Source organism: Nanorana parkeri, unplaced genomic scaffold (genome assembly GCF_000935625.1).
Source record: "Nanorana parkeri isolate BGI_ZX_2015 unplaced genomic scaffold, ASM93562v1 scaffold796, whole genome shotgun sequence".
NCBI classification, from domain to species: Eukaryota; Metazoa; Chordata; class Amphibia; order Anura; family Dicroglossidae; genus Nanorana; species Nanorana parkeri.
The window spans coordinates 41,603-58,123 of record NW_017307064.1 but is presented as its reverse complement, the minus strand read 5'-3'; positions in this window follow the sequence as shown (position 1 = coordinate 58,123).

Below are 16,521 nucleotides of genomic sequence, written 5' to 3'. Positions count from 1 at the left end.
ATATATATATATATATTGAGCAAGGCATGTTTGTGGGATTTGGTGTCAAAGATTTTAGGAATTTGTTTATGACAGCTAGTTTTGTAAAGATTTTCACATAACATATTTTCTGAAGTATAAATCTGTGATACTTTAATTCAAATGAGCCTTACAGGCGCAATCATGTTATACACACCCTCTGCCATTTGGTACATCTTTTAGCAGAGTATATACATTAGTTTAGGTAAAAGTAATTATAAAAATCAACAAATGTCTTTAATTTTCTTGAAAAACTACTAAAGTACAGACAGGATCTCTCTCCTATTTGTTTTGTTATTGCTATTGAACTCTATGTACTTGTCATTGGACACATTTAGGCTCTACACCTTTGCGTGCATATTATATTTTCGTGCATTACTGAATGTTGAGTTATAGCAGTCCATTTACTTTAAATGGGCTCTTAAAGAGCCTCTACGTAAGAAAAAAACTTGGACCCCACTTGTGGTGTGATCAATCTCCCATCCTCTTTCCCTTTTCTTTTCTGACATCACTAAGCCCTCAAATGCTTGGAAACTGAATGAGTCATGACACCGATACCAACCCACTTCCTGTTAAGTAGGAAAAACATAAATGTGACATTAGGGGAGTACAAACAGCCCATGTTTCCCGTATCAATATAATAGAGGTCTACGCAGATCTTTACTCTCTTTCTTTAATGGTGTATATTGGAGCAGGAACACAAACTAACCTAGGACCCTACTACTTTCCAAGCATTGCTTACTAAGTAGACAAGGAAAAACTCTACTTGGAAAATCAACAGAGAGATTGTCTCCTTAGATTGATTTATAAATATGGTAACAAGTGCAGTAGGTTCTGTCATGATCCGGGCTCAGAGGTAAGACCCGGAATCAAGGATGTGGACCCTTGCTACACTTGCACGGGCACCTAGATCAAAGGGTACAAGCAGTGTAAGATGACAGCTCCCAGTGCTGGAATTCTAGCAGGGACAGGAGCTGAGGAGCTGAATGAGGCAGTGGAAGTCATGTTCAGCTGGAAGTTCAAGTACTAGGCAGGGTGCTGCAATGCTGAGTAGGTGGCATGGGGTCCCCCAGGGAGTGAAGTCTAAGGGCCCGCCAGAGTTCACCAGAGCTCCTGATGGTGGAGATGGATTTTGCTGCGTACTGATCCAAGGTCACAATCTCCAGGTTTCCCCAACTCAGTTAACTGCCAACAATGGTTGACAAGGCCAGAATTCTGGACATGTTGCAGACATTCATACGACAGACAAATCAAGGTCAGGGACAGGCAGACAACTAGTATTTCCAGGGACACTCCAAAGGGTAGGGACCGACTGAAGACTGGGATTTCCAAAGATAAACCAAAGTTCAGGGCAGACTAAAGACAAGGATTTCCAGGGACAATTCGAAGGATCGGCACAGACAGAAGACTGGGATTTCCAGGGACAAGCCAAGGTCAGTAAACTTCAAGGAATACAATTTCAACAGGAAATACGGGGCTCAGCATCTAGCTTAGGAAAGCGTTGCGTTGCTGGGTTTAAGTGGAGTAAGCAAGAGGGAGGAACCAGAAGAATGGCCACAAGCTGAACGCACTGATTGGCTAAGAAGCTACATAAGAATCAGCAGGAGAGGTCAGCCGATGTCTGAAGCTGCCAGACTAGTACAAGAGCAAGTTAGGAACAAAGCAAAAGCCTGGAGACTACAAGCAACAGCATAGCCCTGCATGTCTGCAGAACCAGGGGTAAGAGGTCTGCACATACTTGTGGAACTACAAGTGACAGCTCAGCTGCAACTCTACAGCTGAACTGTGGCAGGTTACTTGTGTGCTCTATCCCAGAAAATCAATTTTTAACCTATATTCCCCAAATTAAAACTTCCAAGAGTGCTGTAGCCCATAGTCCCTGCAGCATAACCTCAGCTTTTCAGTTTTACCATACTTTCTTATACAACATTTGCCTGCATCATGATCATTGTCTGAGTATCAAATTAAACTAAGCTCCCTTCTTTGCTCTGATCTGCTCTTGATGCTCTATCAGCACCTTTTTATTGTGTTAAAATTCTGTTAAAATTCAACAAACTATCTCCTCCCTGCATTTGGGTGAAAGTCCAGGCAGGTTTACTTGCACTTTCTATAAATGCTTTAAATACTTTTTCCTCCGATTATGGAGGACACATTCAATGCCATTTCACCCAAATACCCTTCCCCAGGCAAGCACAAGTGACCCATATTACATTTATCCCAAAGTATCAAAAAGATCCCACTTAGTGGCATCCCTAATAAATGTAGACCTAAAGATTACGCTGAGCAATTCAACCAAACAGGAACATCTCCTTTGCTTTCATTTGATGGATGCTGCCTGGTCGCTAGATTGGGGACTTCTACAGGTTATACATTAGCAAATTGGTGTACTCTAATCCTTATAACATGAATGCGTGGGAAGAAATTGCTCCTGACACCTCAAGTCAGTACAGTACAGTACAGTACTGAAGCAGACTGGCACACAGGCTTTCATAGACCACACACACATTTTTCAGTAGCAATTACAGGCTAGCTAAACCAGGAAATATCATTTAGTGAGTTAGTGCAAATATTAATTTGTGTTGTCTTCAGATTTGTGCTTTCTTTAGAGCAATCAAAACCCAGCTTAATAATTTATATTTATTATTGCTAGGAGGACAACACATAGAAAACATAAAACACAAAATACAGAAGTTTTAGAGTAATCGAATGTATACAGTATGCAAACAGTAAATAAAGGAGATTAGCCGCATTCTTATAGCAGCAAAAGTGAACATAACAGGATGATGGAGGTCAACCTCTCCCCCAGAAATCCGGCAGGTCATAGTGGATGTTAACGTGACATGTCAAATGTTAAAGACGATAGCTCTAAATGCCAAATGGAAAACATGATAGCTCTAAAAAATGGCAAATATGATTCTTATTATAAAGCACGGCAGAATTGAATTGCTCATCCCAAGTTTATTGATGATGAAACACTGTAAGCATATTTCCAACTGTGAATTTTTTTTTGTACTTTGAGTTAGACATTTTGTTTTTTAATTGTTGCTTTATTGAGTCTATTATGTATTTTGAATTGCATGTTACCTGAATATCCAGGAAGTGCACATTTGATTTCTTTGTTGAAAATACTAATAAAAATTTCCTGAAACTAAAAATAAAGGAGATAAACAACTTGGAAATACATTGTTTATCCTGCTCCTGGGGTTAGATGGAATATACAGATCATGCCTTCCAATATAGTTGGAACCTCTCAGGTATGAACATGACATGATTACATATCCTCACGGTTATACTTTAGAGATGACAGGGGAGTTATTGCCTTCCCAGCTGGTTCAATTGGATAAAAGGGGCTGACCGCTACATCTTACCAAATTACCACAGGTAGGATTTTGGTTATTACAATATTTAAACACTCATAACTGTGTCGAGTTATGAACTATGAATCTGAAAGTAAGAGTATTTACTTCTGATATGTGTAGAGGCCGAACAAAGATACTTTACGTCTAGCAGAAGCAGTACCAACATAAAAAGACCCCAATAGTTAATAATACTACCTTTTTTTACAATAAATCTGGTACATTTGGAGTCTAACATCTTCTCTCTGTGCAACCTAACTATGCAGTACACAACATGGGAGTTATGAATTATTACATTTTCAAGAACTTTACAAGAATTTAAATACACACATTTGTATCAGGGACTAGATGGGGACCTAGTATGTGCTAATTTGGAATGCAGACACATAGACTGGTATTCAGTGAGTACACACAGAGAATGTAAATAGATTCCAACTGTGAAGGTATACTAATGAAACATTTTGGCCTTCCTTTAACACTGTATAGTTAACATGCAATTAATTAAATAATGTAATTAATAATGGTTAATTAATTTAATAAAAAAATAATATGAATCATTTAATTAAATAAGTTAATTTATATAAATTCCCAGACTGGACAGGCTTCCACTGTGATGTTAAAAAGTTTATTAAATTTTGATACAGTCCTTTGACTTTGTTCCTTTGATCAATGGATACATACAGTATATAGACATTACACAAGCCCACCTCCAGAAATTCACTTCTATCATTCGATAACTATCATTCCCCCACATTAAAAAAGGCTATATCTATAGGCCAATTAATTTGGGCGAAATGTAATTTGTTAAATATGGAGGATTTTGAGAGAGAAGCATGACAATAGAGGGGAGATTCCTGGAGCATGGCTCTGAGCGATCACTCATTAATAGAGCTTATACTCAAGTACAGAGGTTTCCAAGGTAGAATTAGAAATGTTGGGAACAGGAGAAGACAAGGTATTAATAATTCTAAGCCTGTTATATTTGTAACTTTATATAGTTTAGAGTTTGAAGAAATTAAGAGGATAGTATGTAGATATTTGCCTATTTTGCAAGGAGACTTAGATCTGAGAGATACAGTATATTGTCCTTTGGGGTTCAGTTTGTGGTCAGACGAGCACCCGCTTTATTACTATTATTATACAGGATTTATATAGCGCCAAAAGTTTGTGCATCTCTTTACAATATAAGGAAGACATTACAATTACAATACAATTCAAGACCTAATGGTAAGGAGGGTCCTGCCCCTGAGGGCTTACAATCTAAAAAGATACTATTCTTTTCCTCAAACTATTTTGTTCACATAGGAGCAATAACAACAAGAAAACATGGCTAAGCACTATAGACATGTTCAAGTGTGGCTCCTCTCATTGTCTGAGTTGTGCCCATCTGGGTGATTCACACAGAGTTTTGTTGTACACCACTGGTACATTCTTTTGAGATCATGCAATGTGGTTAATGTCTTCTCCTGTTTTGCGTGTAAGAAACAAGACGGAGGTAGTGATCGAATGAGCAAGCCTCTCTAACATTAGAACATGAAAAAAATGTTTATGTGGACATTATTACTGATTATAGAGAGAATCAATAGCCCTCTTAGGGAGGGTGATCACTTTTTTTTTATTGAGTAGAACAGAAGTATATTGGTTCTTTAAAGTGGATACTCCTATCCCTAAGGGGATGCATTTTGAGTGGGACATGACACATTATTATGCCTTACATCTCTGTGGTATAGTACATCAGATATAGATGAGTTTTTGAATGACAATTATTTATGAATTGTGCTATAGTTGAGGAGTTGCAGATGAGCTATCACTTGTAGTTCTACAGCTATGTGCAGACCTCTTACCCATGGTTCTACAGGCACACAGGGCTGTGCTGTTGCTTGTAGTCCTCCAAGCTTGTGCTCTGTACCTGACATGCTCTTACACTATTTGGCAACTTTAGGTGTCGGCCGACCTCTTCTGCTGATTCCTATGCAGCTTCTCAGTCAATCCTGTGGTTCCTCCCTCTTGCTCAATCTATTTAAACTTAGTGCTGCTCTTCCACTTACCTCACCAGCTCCATGGCTCCTGCCCCTGCTCTGGGGGTTGTCTGTTTACACTGCTTGCACACTTTTACCTAGGTGTCCCTGCAAGTGTAACTAGGGCCCACATCCTAGATTTCGGATCCCATCTGTGAGTCCCGATTGTGACATATTTATTCTATTATTTGGTTTGTACTTTGGGCAATCTTTTTTGGTCCTTAAACATCAGTCTTTGGTGATGTGGATTTTTATCATGATGATATCATTAATGTTATTATTTTCCAATAAAAGTTTGGTTTTGGGGAAGGGATTGTGTAAAAGGTGGAGTAGTCTCTTATAATGTGAATATAGCAGTGAGTATATATAAGAACAAGATAGATCTATGTACATAAAAGTGGTTTGTAGCATATTCTAGTACATATTATGACATATGTTTGTTGAAATGCCTGCTGTAGATATGTACTTTTTAATTTAACCTTGTGCTCATTTTGGTATTATGGGTTATTGATTTGAAAGTTCCCTTTCCTGACCGCCCACATCTTTTTGACTAAACCCTGCAGGGCGAAATGTGTCAGAGGTGGGTGGTCTGATGGCATGGACGGCATCATGCAAACTGTTGGATCTGAATAAAGATTTTTAATGTTGACATCAATTGTGTGTTTTGCGCTTGTTTCGAACTGCATTATTATCAAGACCTACTTACACTTGGCTAGATCAAAAGGTGTGTCTATGAGACTCTATTTGTGGCATAGTAACAAAGAAGTATTGTGGGTTAAAGGACCGCGGCATATACAGTATGTGCAATGTATACAGTGAGTGGACTCTGACTTTATTCGGCTGTACTCTTTAAACCATAACCAACATTCAATGTAATGTAGTCATGCCCACTTTTCGCCACAGTAAAATATGAAAATGAATAACAATATTTTTTTAAATCCTGAACTTAAAGAAAGAAAATATATATTAACCTATATATTCTGTTTAAAGCTCTCTCATCAGACTACTAACACGTTTCAAGTTCTGTCATTGCATTGTAACTAACAGGCTTCACTATGCAGTAGAGAAACCCATCATAAGACAACAATTATTGACAGCTTAACTTGTCAGTTTGCATTTAGTGAACTTGCTCATTGTAGCCATCTTGCCTAAGTTAATTCCGTAACGACTCACAGAATCTCGGTATTCACAGCTTCACTCTTCCAGATATGTGAGATGTTGTTGAACTTCTGGGTTTATCTCACATTTTCTCACTCTGGTACATATCTGAAACTTTTCCATACATACCATATGTATGAATTAGGTTATTACTTTTTTTAATGCATAAACATGCTTTGAGGTTTATTATATTAGCATTTAAAGTGGTTTTCCCTGTCTGCAGGCATCCTCCATCAGCTCCATTTTGGTTGCCTCCTAAAAGCTGGATATATTTAATAATGATTAAAAAAATTTCTTTAATTCTTTTACTTATAACACTTAAGACAAAATACATGTTCTTGATATTACAATCCCTGTATTGTCATGAGCATGTAAAATAAATAAATAAACAATAAAGGAACAATAGTAGGGTGGCTTGTGCATTAACAATGAGTTGGGAACTCATGCCCCGTGTATTAGATAAATGGAAAGACGGTAGGGATGAAGAGGAGGGTGCATGGAGGGGGGATGCTTGATTGGGGGATGTATACATCCCTCCTACTGAAGTCTCATGATCAGTAAGGGAACTTCAGCTTAGTGATGTCCTACATACACTGTGGTGATTAGAAGTGTCAGAACTGCTACTATTTTATAGCGGAGCCACCCCTACAGGCTACAGGATTAATTTACGGAATTTAGTGCCGCCTAAAAAATCATAATGCAGGCTACAGGGCAATAATATACATAGTCTTTTGTAACATGTCAGTAGTAAAATTGAACTATTTATAATTGCTATTTTGTATTTACAAACACATAAATATATATTTGCTGATAGGGGATCATTTTAGGTGTTGTAGTACAAGTTTTCTTTCACACATTTTTGGATAGTTGATAAAATTTAGTAGCAAAAGTGAATTGTAGGTCGGATATAGTTTTGCTGAAACACTAAATAGAACTTTTCTAATCAAAACTAGCTAAGACTATGCCTTACCATCAGCCTATTCAGCCATCACAACTTCCATCAAGCTGTGTCTACATTTCACTGCGGCACTCTATGCGTGCTGCTTATGTTTAGTTAAGTGGTGACACTAGGCGTGACAGTGAACCAGCATGCATGCATTTGTGACTCTACAACTGATAATTTATTAGCACAGGGAGTAAAAAACTGGGAAAGGTTAATTCACTGTGTGACCCATTAAATGGCATCATTTTGCTAGGTTCTAATTTTATGGTATAGTTGCACCAGTGTATCATATAATACAGTGGTGTTTAAGGGTATAGGGCACATATTCCAGAAACTATAAATTATGAGTAGTTTTTCTGAACTGCTTCATAGACAAACATAATTTCCAGTTGGCGCGGGAGACAAGTAAAAACAATGCAAAACAACAATTCACAATGGTCCTAGGATTTGCTTTTGCTGGCCCAATCATCAGGTGAGCATTGGAACACACCTTTTAAAAGTTCAAGGGATCCCCAGTGATCAGAGACAAGTGTCTGCTTATTAGTCTACATTCTTGTATGCCACATGTTTCCAAATTCTACAAGTGACCACTTTATATCCACTCCTGATACAAACTCTTCTCTATATCCTTTTCCTTTCACCTGGGTCAACGCTCAAGAGCCTCCTGCTGCCTAATTAAAATCTTCCCTGATCTGGATGTCACCTAAGTTGCACCTAAGTTTCACTTAAATAGCAAGATCTGCGTATTCAGGGTACCCCCATCTCATCTCTTCTTAAAATGTTGGATGTATGGGAAAAAAGTGGGGGGAAAAACAGTGCAGGGAAACATTAGATAATACTTACCTATGTTGAGTAGCCTAAATCTCACAAGAAGATGATCCTGCACTGTGCTGCAGCATCTTCACCAAGGGGCATAGGAAATGTAAAACTTCATTTGCCCAGCTTTAGTTTCTGGTTGAGTCTATGGGTGGTGTCTGGATGGGTCTGTGGGCATAGTGAGTAGGGACTAATTGTGTGCTCTGTCACTCCCTCCAAAACCCACGCAGCATGATCTCTGGCACACAATGTAATCCATGCTGACAGCATGACATCAGCCAAAGAGCTCTGGAACTACACAGAGGCAGTGATGTGACCAGTCACCCTGATTTGAGAGCGGAGCCTCTACTGACTCTCAACCCTGACTTTAAAGTGGAGCCTCTGCCATCTGGTCTCCTGGACAGGAAATTACATCTAAAATGAGCAGTGACTTTCAACATTGATCTGACAAGAAGGATTCTTCTTAAGGATAAATTGATCAAAGATTTCTAATATGTGCCTACCAAGCTTGAAAAGATAGATTTTCTAACTGGATTAACATATTGTGAATCGGTAATGACAACGTTTTGTCACCTGCAGTCATTAGATAATTAGCGTTCACTACATAAGATTTCTAGAAGATAACAAATCAGCTGTGTGGATATTATACAGCAGTTTATATCTTTCATCATCTTCACTAAAAGGAAAAAGTCCTGGCTGAAGATTTCATATGACTGGAATCTCAACAGTTTGTATATGCTTGTTGAATTGGGAAAGGCCTATCATCAATCAGATCATGTGTTAGCTTTGGATGACTGTCTAAAGGTCTAAAGTATTATTTTTTTATTTTCTTGTTGGTAGTGAAAACCTACTTTAATAATGCATTTTGTTTTCCTGTAATAGACAAAATAGTTAGGAGACAGCATAAAAGTTATGTTCTATCAAAAGGGTGAAACACATGTGGAGAATGTGGTAAAGCATTATTAACTGAATATCAGAGCATACAACAAAACCTTTAGGCACATATGCTTATTACATTATTATTACCCTGTTTGGGGTGTTATATTTAGTTTCTATGTGATGGATGCTTGCTCACCCTCATTATTCTTGGAATGAACCAGCGCCTGCCTTAATTAGTGTAGATCTCACCGTCAGAAGCTGCCCTTTGAAGCAATTAGATATCCTTTTACCTTTATATTTGGAATATATATAGCTGAAGCTGACATTTGGAGTGCCAACCTTAGGTTTTAGATCTCACCATAGGCAGGTTTTGTGTTTAATTAATACTCTACTGGCATATAATGTATTTAATGTATTTTTTTTACATAGTTCATAAAGAGAACTTATTATACAGGAAATCAAGCCATAAGAAAGTGTACAGATTAGTTTTTAGACTTTTCCTCATTTTGATGATAGTGGATATATATATTTTTATTTTATACAGTGGAGTAGCTAGCGGAAGATTCTCATTATGTATACAAAGCCTCTGCAAGAGTTAAATGGAATGCCAGTAAAACCATTTTGTTTTCTTTTAGGCATAGTGCAGAAGGGTTGGAACCCCTGTCTGGATTTTAATGTTGTCTGCATGCCCAATGGGAATATTTTGCATCACTTCCTGCCCTGATCTTAGATGGTAGACAGCAACAAAATCCTAAAAGAGGTTCTAACTTCTGTATACTCTGTCCAAAATATAAACTAGAATGCCTCTTCAATAAGAAATGTAATATTATCACTAATATTAGGCCTTAGGCCTGTTTACACCTGGGCGTTTTACAGCACGTTCCTAGGCTCTGTAAAACGCTCAACATGTGAAAACCAATGATTGCCTATGGGCATGGTTCCCACCTGGGCGTTTTACAGCGCGTAGGAACGAGCTGCAAAACGCCTACGCCCAAAGAAGTACAGGATCCATTGGGATACAGCCAGGAGGTAGCCCTCAGAAACGCGCGTTTGTCACACGGTTTTTTTACTGCGAATCACGGTAAAAATGCGCGGCACCAAATGCGTGACAAACGTGCATATTCGATAGGCCTAGGTGTAAACCAAGCCTCAGACTAGCTTTTCAGTGCAAAAAATATTAACAACCATTTACAAAGACATCCACAAGTTAGCCCCCCGCTATATTTCCAAATTCATCTCGAAGTATCACCCGAACCATTCCCTCCTCTCATCCCAAGATGTCCTGCTCTCTAGCTCCCTCATCAACTCCTCCCATGCTCACATCCAGGACTTCTCTAGAGTATTTCCCATTCTTTGGAACTCCCTACCCCAACCTGTCCATCTATCTCCTATTCTATCTACCTTTAGGTGATCCCTAAAGACTCATCTCTTTAGGAAAGCCACTTCTGCTTCAACCTGACCACTGCACTATCACTTTCTCCAGCAAATTATCCCCACACAGCAACCACCTGTTGTATCACTTGCCTCTCCCTTTTAGATTGTAAGCTTTAATGGGCAGGGCCCTCCTAACCACCTTGACTTGTAGTGTAACTGTAATGTCCTCTTTATATTGTAAAGTGCTGTGCAAACTGTTGGCACTATATACATTCTGTATAATAATAATAACAACAATTATGGCAATTGTAAATTTAGCTGTCATCATCAAAAACCATATGCACCGCCTTTTGGCAGAAGGTTTTCCAGATTATCTCAATTACACTTAACACGCATATACCACCTATGCCTCAGGAAGCTCTCCTTAATGTTAGACCGATAGGTATTACTACTTTACAGTTTAAACTAATGCTACAACTACTGTCTGCGGCCATACGCACTACAGCTGGAGCCTGGCTGACGAAAAAGCTAAGTATAGCAGAAATGAAAAATAAAGTGCACTGGGCATTTTATAACGAAAAATTGTCAGCCCGCATTTTAGACTATATGCCCAAATTCGAAAAACAGTGGGAACCATGGGTATTACATTACCTACCCCCGTCATTTGATCGGCAACTACTGTTGCTTTGAAGTAGGTCCCGTCAAACTTATCTCAACCAACTGTGACAATAATGGTGAGACCTAGTGGTAGCGCTCATCCTATACCCTCCTTCTTCCCCCTCTCTTCTCTCTACTGTCCTTAACCCCCGTCCTAGAATTACTTATCCCATCTAAGGATCCAGGTGATTTAGATGACTTCTAATATTTACCTGATAGATAATTCATATTGTTTAATTTTCCTGTTCACCAAACCCATGGCCAGTCCAAGGATGGCCGACTAGAGATTGTACACGTTATTACGTTACTTCATACGTTTTTATGCCGTCACAATATATGTCTGTAACCAAATATACATTGATGTGACGTCACTGTGTTGTGAGAAAATGTTCTTTTGAAAACCAATAAAATCTTTTGAAAAGTAAAAAAAAAAAAAAACTATATGCAGTACATCTCTGCAATAAAAAGCACATTTCCCATGTTTTATCTATTTAAAGACTCTGTAAATACAGAAAAATACCTGTTGGTCTGTCAGAAATGCACTCATCTCTAAGTTTACGCAGCATTTGTGAATAAAATTTAAAAGAAATAGAGTCATCATTGCCAATTGTTTTTTTTACTAAGTTGCTGGATACCTCTCTTCATCAATACAGCTTAGGTTTTCATGTTATTTAGTCCAGCACTGGGAGGGTTAATTAGACTCCTTGAGATAACACTGGAGGAATACACATGACACAGGAGGACTCTGAATGTCTGGCAAAATCGACAGATAGTTTATACACTTAGCAAACAGATATAAAAAAAGCCTTCAGTGGTACATACAAACAAAAGGGGGCACATAAGATGACCTTGATCTAACAATAAACTCTTATTTGCTCCCTTTAGGTTCTATTTTTCTAAATATGACATTTTGTTATATATTTTTAATAAATGAAAACATCTTGTCAGAAATTCACTTTAAAGAAGAACCAGGAAAGATCCAGGAAAAAGGTTTGTATTAGTCCTCGCAGTGGGGCTAACTCCGCACTGCAAGGGTTAAGTACTCATTTTAGTCTAGGTTTAAAGATAACAAACAAAGTTATATTCACCCTACTCAAAACTGAAAAGAAGTTTTGTCTGGAGTTGGGCTTTAATTATGTGGGCTGAAGTGGTAAGAAATGCATACGCAATATGTATCAAAATTGTGGCATGCTCAGGCCTTGCACCTTCTTTTTTTTTATAAATTCTTTATTTAAAAAGTTTCAGTAGTGATCACATAAAAAACCAAGTGCAAAAATAACAAATAATGACTCTCTCGGGCATTCATCAAGAAAGTACACCAGTTGCATTGCAATATATATAAACATAACAAACAGAATAAAACATTAAAGTCACAAAGTTAAATAGGAAGATAAAGTACCCCATGGTCAGCTGGTCGGTAATCAGTAAATATCGCAGCGGGGGTACATAGAAGTGTCCAGGTGCTTATAAGCGCATCTACAAAAAGTCATCCATCCCTAAGTGAAACGACATCCTATCGGTTGCATGCATAAGAGATGTCATTTTTAAAACTTTAATGTCCAGAATGCCAACATACTAGGCATGTGAATGCGAATAGTTGTTTGAATAAGGGGTTAAGTGACGGGGAGGAGAGGTGAAAAAAGCAGTGTAAATGGGCCGTTAGTTACCAAGTCACTAGAGGGAAAAAGATAATAGAGCATGTAGCTGAGAAGAGTGGGAATGCAGAGAAGGCAACGAGGAGATAAACTGGAGTTTTCCCCCTCTGGAGCAGGTCAGCGTTCTCCTATCTGAGGGCAAGATAGTCGGGGGACCGAATATATTCCATCCAGGGAAGCCAGATTCGAGCGACTGAGGCGGAAGTATGTTTAATGGAGCTCCTAAGATCTTCCATGATGTATATATCATAGATACGGTCTAAAACTTGGCCTATGTGGGGAGGTTCGAGCTTCTTCCAGAGAGCTGGAATACATGCCCGGGCAGCATTTACTACGTGTCTAATCAGAGAATGGGTATAAGAGTGCAGCGGGATGGTGTTATGGTGGAGGAGAACCTTGCACCTTCTGAATTTACCACTTTAGATAGTGAAGCCCCCCTCACAAGGAAACATATAAAGTGGGAAATGCCAAACTAGTCTTTACTCATTCTTTTAAGTGCAGCCAAATTAAGATAACACCTATATTACAGTATATTTGTTACATGTAATTCTATACATAGCATAACTAAAAACAAAAAATGAAATTACTGCTTGCACAAAACATGCTCAATTCTGAAAGAAAAGTTGTTCTTTGTACTAAATTTCCCTCTGGAATGCAAGGGGTGGGGAGAATATTGTTAACATATTTAACCCTTTCTGTACTGTGGTGGCAGATTTCATTATCAGTTGTAAACTAGATTTGAACACTATCTGTCCTAACAAAGGTTTAAAGATCTATAAGCATTGTATGCTATTGTGCGGAAGCTCAGTCTGTACCTAATCTTTCATTAGGGACAGTCAGAGTTTCCTGTTACTGAAATTAATATAGAAGCTTGCAAAGGCCAGCTACACAAACACATGTAAAAAGCACAAAATAGATCAACAAGGGTTTCAAAAGGCACTCGGCTTGTTTGGTGTGAAGGGGATGTGGCTAGTGAGTATAAATTAGGATGTAAAATTATAATCAGATTTAGTAATTATAATGTTCATTATGATTGTTTTTGTTATTTGTGTTTCCTTGAATGTTATGAAATATTTATAAATTGTTAGTCCCCATTAGAGCTATTCACCTCTAATCCCCGGAAGACACACTCTGCGAAACGCCTTGGAAAGACAGCATACCACTGGCAACAATAACCTATGTTATTTGGACTGTACACCAGTTTATGATGCTGTATATTTAACTATGAGAAAGTGATGTAATTAAGCAATTGATACAGTGGATGCAGAAGGTTGGATCTTGCGAGGACAATATGGGACATGGTGATGTTTTCTAATGTAATTTAACATGTTTTTGTAATGAACCAATGTAAAGAGTGATTTTGAAACATAATAGCATGTGCAATGAGGGCCCTTTGAAACCCCAGTTGATCTATTTTGTGCTATTGTTTTGTATATTAGAGAGGTGGCACTGTACTTAGGCCATCTTGGCTGCCCCCGATGAACAAAAAATATATGGGATTGATACGCAAACACATGTAAAAGGAAAAAAACATGCTGGTATGCTGTGTGAGTAGGAACACATAAGAAACATAAAGTGAAGTTTTCTCTGCAATTTTTACTGCACAAGTGGAAATACACTTAGATATGATATGATATGTTCTGTTTGAATTGTCTGGGTTTATAACAGGTTTATTAAAAGTGTGATATGCCTTCCCTACTGTACTAAACACTAGCTAAGACTTCCATTATGAAGCAAATGTGTTTATTATGGAAAGACATCAGCTTACACTTACAATTTAAGGTGTAAGTAAGCATGTGTGAAAGACCCCCATTTAATCCAATGATGTAATCATTAAAAATACTTAACTGTATTTCCAAATGGCACCTCTTACTTTGCATTAGCCTTTTGTAATCCCTTGTATTCAGCATTCAAACTGCGAGATGGAAGGGCAGCACTGTGAGCCAATCAGGTTTTATAATACTACAGTTAATACTAACAAAAACTCAGAGATTGGAGGAAAGAGTATAGAACACTTGATTGGTGAGCTTCTACTTCTTCACTGTCCTATCATCATCTACACCAGGCTGTATTGCTTTGATAGCAGTTTAGAAAGATGAAAGATAAGGCCTTGTATAATGCCTGGGAGGGGAGTCTGGATTACAGAACTGACTAAACAGAATTACACATATTTGGGCAGGTAAGATGGATAAAAATATATATATATTAGGACTGGTAATGATTAAAAGCTTTGTGTTCGATTAATCAAATTTTTTTTAAATCGATTAATTGATTTAATTTCGATTAATTATAACGCACATACATATCCAACTACATTGGCCTATGCACATACAGCATAGCAATGAAGTAATAAAATGAACTAGGATCACACTAATCCAGCACGTTATTAATCTTGCGTGCCCCACTCCATATGGCCGCCGCGTGAGTGGGGCAACTCAGAATAATAACGTGCTGGATTAGTGTGATCCTAGTTCATTTGATTACTTCATTGCTGTGCTGTATGTGTATAGGCCAATCCAATGTCTGCTTTTCATACCCAGGAGTGCTTGTATGACTAGAACACTACTGTTTACGGTAGAAACTGGCCAAAATGTAGGATGGATCAAGTAGTTAAAAATGTGTTTCTTCAATTTACAGACCCCACGCATGGTTAATTGTTTCAGTCCGCCCTTAGTAGAACTAGAAATGATCAACTTTGTCTGTGAAGAATACAAGATTGTTTGCAGCTTGACAAGTACAAATGGGGTGGGCCGGGTCACCACTTGGGGAAGGGGGGACTCCTCCCCCCTTCCCCAAGTGGCTCCATTTGGCTAACGAACGGAAGAGGGGGAGGAGTCAGATGACATCAAGGACATCGCCGTCACCGGACTCCTCATCCTTCCCTTCGTTAGCCGTCACGGACATCAACGTGACCGGACTCCTCCCCCTTCCCTTCGTTAGCCGATAGAGCCACTTGGGGAAGGGAGGAGGAGTCCGGTGACGTCGATGTCCGTGACGTCACCGGATCTGCGACGGAACTTCCGGAAGACCCGAAAGCCGGCAGAGAGGTGAGTACCGATCAGAATAATTTTGATCGATCAAAAAATTTTACGATTAATCGAGGGATTAATCTTTATATATATATATATATATATATATATACTGTATATATAGTGTTATTTATCTACATTTTCACTTTAACATGGCCAAAAACAATAACTCAAGCACATGCTGCAATATACCTCAACTCCTATGAAATTTGTTTGAATCATTCTTAAGAATATAAACACAATGAAATGTGTATCGCTGACATATAATAATAAAAAAAGAAATGCCACATAATTTTACGACTAATTTAAAACATGCTTGAGGTCTGAAAAAGCATTACTTTGAAAAATGAAAAAGTAAAAAATAGCCTAAAGATGCCCATACACCTTACGACCATCGCAAGACTTTTGTCTTGCGATGGTCGTATGCTTATTGAAAGCTCGTACGATCTGCCACCTTGGACGGGTAGATCGTACTTGCGATCATCGAAAGCCCTGAGGGGCGGGCTTCCGATGACCGCAATGCAGAAGGGCAGTGTGCGCGTGCGCACACCGGCCCGTTCCGCAGCTATCAGACGAGCAGGCTAGAAACCCGCCGACAATCGTACGATTCTCGGCGGG